General features: G+C 40.8%; 1 pseudogene; it reads left to right on the top strand.

Moving 5' to 3' along the window:
- The first annotated feature begins 3458 nt into the window (after nucleotides 1-3458).
- On the top strand, nucleotides 3459-4379 carry LOC106977187 (39S ribosomal protein L46, mitochondrial-like; annotated as a pseudogene).
- The last annotated feature ends 275 nt before the right edge of the window (nucleotides 4380-4654 follow it).

Raw genomic sequence — 4654 nt, 5'->3', positions numbered from 1 at the left:
CTCATACAGAGGAGATATGGAAATTGAAGAATAAGCAATTTAAGTTGACCAGTAGGTTTTGAAATTGGGTGAGTAGAAAGATTGTGATACCATGTAGAAAACACAGAACAGAGTAAGAGAAATTGTCCAAGAAAAAATATAAAGACTTCCATTTGGAGCATGTTATATGGCTGTCCTAGTAGAACAATCCAGTGACAATATCCAAAAGGAATTTAGTAGTGCAGGGGTGAGGTTACAGCTGAAGAATTGGAGTAATAAAGAATCAAAGGTTATTCTCAGGATGGCATAAATTTGAAGATACAGGAGTGGATGTGCTTTTTCTAAGCATCATCATAATAATGCCAAAGATTTCATAGTGCTGTGTGCCAGGTAATGTCCTAAGCATTTGCCGTACTTTAAATCATTTATGTCCATAACAGCCTGGTGAGGAAGGCACTGTTATTGTCACACTTTTACAAAGTGTGACCCAGAGGGAGTCAGTAGTTGTCAGAGGTTACACTTGTATGTACGTGGTAGACTCAGGATCTGAACCCATACAGACTGGCTCCAAACTCTTTGTTCTTAACCTTGATACTCTGCTGTTCTCAGTAGAAAGAGTAGTGTGGGAAAACATACATCCAAGGCTGGAACCTTCAGGAATATTCATTTCAAGTCTGAGTGGGGAAATCACACACCCCAGCATTAGACTGGCATGTAGGGCAGGGCAAGACAACCAGGTGGTCAAGATGCAAAGGGAAGAAGGAGAAGGGGAACAAAACTGCTGGTTGGTAGACAAATACTACACAAAGGACAAGAAAAATGACCTTACCTTTGTTTTTCTTACAAGAGAAGGGAAATATCTATGCCGATTAAAAATATTTTTTTGATCAATAGAATATGATTTTGAGAGGGGTCTTACCTTTTGTTTCCCCCTACTTTTTAACAAAGTCATATTAAAGGTCACTTGTAGCACTTAATAAAAAAAATGTTGGATATAGAAGGGTAACAAAACTATGTCTATGAGAAAACTAATCATCTGGTTGCATGTGCTGGATGTTGCAATCGACTTGGCTCTTCTCTTGCCACCTGGTTTCTCCCCAGTACCTCCCTCTATGTGTCTGTCTTTCCACAGTTTTTTGTTTTTGTTTTTCATTTTTTTTTCATTGTACACTCCACCGTGATATCTCTTTAATGCCTTCATCTGGTTCATATGTAAAAGATTTATCTTAGCCCAAACTTAACTAAAAGGAAAACTATTTCAAAACCTCATGAGGCTGCTTTCAGAACAATCCATATTCTGTATATGTAAACACCTTCAGTATTCAGTGCCAGAAGTCCTTTTAGGCAGTATTTGACTGCCAGTATTTGGTTACTGATTCCCCTTGTCCATTGTGAGGCATGTGTGCTGTAGATTTGACCCCTTGCCTAACGTGTCTTCATTGTAACATATTGACCCAGTGCATTCTACCCTTAGGAGCTCAAATCAACTTCTTGGCCCTGGAGAAAATTTTGAATCCAAGCATGGAGTACAGGAGAAAATTGAGATTTAGACTGGTCATCAGAGCAGTCTAAAATCAGTCTTGACAAAGATCCTGTATTAATCTCAGCACTTTAGTTTTCTACGTAGTGCTGGGGCTTTTGGAGTTGCCCTGTACAAAGCAGGATTTAGCTAAGAGTTTCTACCTCTTTAATCCTAAGTGAGTTAATTTGCATACCAGTTTCACGGTTGACAACAGACCAAAGTTATTCTCAACATAATTTGTTTTATTTTATTTATCTTAAAGTTTATTTATTTTGAGAGAGAGAGAGAGAGAGAGCATGTATGAGAGCAAGTGAGGGAGGGGCAGAGAGAGAGGGAGAGCGTGAGTGAAATAGGGAATCCCAAGTAGGCTCAGTGCTGTCAGCCACAGAGCCCAAAGCAGGGCTTGATCTCACCAACTGTGAGATCATGACCTCAGCCAAAATCAAGAGTTGAGTGCTCAACTGATGAAGCCAACCAGGCGCCCCTCAAGGTAGTTTAAATATCCCTACTCATTTTCTCTAGGTTACATCCATTTCCAGCCTTCACATCTTTTCATCCTGTCTTAGTTCCAGCCTGCATCCACCCAAATTTGAAATTCATCCTTTACTAGATTTGATTAAAAAATCTGTCCATATCTATATTTCATGAGAACATTTTTGCTGAGGATTTATAGAAGCAGTTGTAGAAAGGCTTTTTAATTGACTCTTGTATACTGTTTCCCTTTCTTCCTTACCTACTTTCTCCTCTCAACTTACTTTTATTCTTTTTTTTCCCCCTCTGGTAGAATTTTATTTGTTCCTTTCTGTAAAATCTTGGCCATTATTGACACCTTTAGTGTCTGAGATTTTTGTCCTAAGAACAGTTTTTGCTGCTGGCCTTTCAAGAAAATACAGCATTTTCCGTAAGAGGCACTTTTATGTATAAAATTTTCTCCATCTCATCATACTCATGAGACCTATTTCTAAGTTTCTATAATATGTACCACATGACCCTGTTGTGCTCTTTAAGTTGCCCTCCAAATGAACTCCCCTTGAGTTGTCTACCTTGCCTGAGTAGCGAGTTGCTCTAGATCTTTGTCAAGTTAGTCTATTGACTAATGGTATCACCATTCTGCTTGTGTGATTGGGGAACTCAACTGACCTCAAACCCTCATTTGGTCACATATCCCTGAGCACCCCTCTCTTCTTTTCTTTAATTCAATGTTCTGACACTTGGCACTTGGCTAACCTCAGGGACCTGGTGAATTTCCAGACTTCACCTTCCCCATTTTTGTTCACCTTACTGTTTACTGAGTCCAAGTTCCAATACCATGGAAATGCTCAATAGGTATTTATCATCAATGATGAAAGCATGCTACTCTTTCTGCTTCAGGAAATCCATGGCCTGGTCACTGCAAAGTATGTTTTTCCTAGGTTATTCTACTGCTTTGCTAAGAGGGCATCCTGGGGTATGTTTTAATGTTATGGTCCAGAATATACATTACACCCGGGCTCTGATGACATGAAATAAAATTTGGGGACAAAATCCACAGGAAATGAGAGCTAGTTTGAACCTAGATACTGTTTGTTTGTTTGTGGTTCTTTTTCTTTTTTGTTTTTGAACTAAGTTTCTTGTCCTCTTGCCTTAAATATAGCAATGAAGAAAGTTGTGAGTACCTAGTTTTATGAATAAGAATATAATTACTTTAAACTGGTTTGATGCCTCTTCTCAAGAGTGTCATGCTGTATCCCAATAATTCTATGTATTTACCTTAGGGAAATTTTTGCCAGTGTGCAGAAGGAAACATGTTCAAGAATGTTCATAGCAGGGGAGGGCAGAAAAATGGCAGTGCCCATAAGGCAGACTCTGTTAAGGGGTGGGAAATGACTGGTAGCTCTGGGCCGGGAGACTGGATTCTCTTGGCCTTACTGTTGTGGCCTCATCTTGGAGCAGTGGGTCTCTGTAGCACCTGTTGCACATGTTGTGCCTACAGCAGCTGCCGGTGGCCTCCAGTTGGCCTCTAAGCCACAGAAAGAGATGGCGGTCTCTATTACAAAAGATCAAGATGGAGAGAGTTTGTATTCAGACCATGAGCCTTGTACTTTGGATGAAGCCTAGTGACCGGCAAAGAAGAGAGCTGACTTCCATGATGAAGAGGAACAGAATATACTGCTGGTGTAGGATTTGGAAGATATATGGGAGCAGAAAGTTATACCCTTCAAACCTGGAGCTCACATTCCAGAAGCTGATAAAAAGAATGACCAAATCTCACTGCACCAAAAAATAGACAGGAACCTTGTTCTGCTGGTCAAAGAGAAGCTTGGAGATCAGGATGTTTGGATACTCCTACAGGAAGAGTGGCAACCCAGGGAGACCTTCTGAGGAACAGCTGAGTGAATACTGGCCACACTCTCAGAAAAGGACATGGAAGCCAAGTTCCTGGCAATTGTACCCTGTGGCCACTACAAGTTCAAGTTCCCTCAGGCCATGCAGACAAAGTAGGCTCAGGGCCAAATTATTCTTTTTTTTTTTTAATTTTTTTTTTAACGTTTATTTATTTTTGACACAGAGAGAGACAGAGCATGAACAGGGAAGGGGCAGAGAGAGACGGAGACACAGAATCTGAAACAGGTTCCAGGCTCTGGGCTGTCAGCACAGAGCCCTACGCGGGGCTCAAACCCACGGACCATGAGATCATGACCTGAGCTGAAGTCGGACGCTTAACCGACTGAGCCACCCAGGCGCCCCAGGGCCAAATTATTCTTAATCAAAGCAATGCTGTTAATTATTCCCACACCAGGAAGAAGGGCCATCATGTTAGATCCCTAAGGAGGAGCTGGGTGACTATTTGAAACTGAAATACCTGGCCCAGGTTAGGAGGTTGTTCTTGGGCCTCTGATGGACTGCGGCGCCTGACAGCAATACTTTGACAGTTCTACAACTGGGGCCTCAAGGACATTATGTGGTTGCCCCATCTTTGCAGGGAACAGCATACAGCAAACTAAATTGAGAGAAATAAGTGAATTGATTCTTGGTGAAAAAGTGTTCATAGTATTAGAGGTAATGACAAAGAACTGAAAATAGCTCAAATATTTCTGCGCCAAAAAATCCATAAATAAACTGTATTTTTATACAGCGCAATATTATATAGTGAAAAATTAATGAACTACATAT

Source organism: Acinonyx jubatus, chromosome A3 (assembly GCF_027475565.1).
Source record: "Acinonyx jubatus isolate Ajub_Pintada_27869175 chromosome A3, VMU_Ajub_asm_v1.0, whole genome shotgun sequence".
Taxonomy (NCBI): domain Eukaryota; kingdom Metazoa; phylum Chordata; class Mammalia; order Carnivora; family Felidae; genus Acinonyx; species Acinonyx jubatus.
This window is presented reverse-complemented; position numbering and strand designations above follow the sequence as displayed.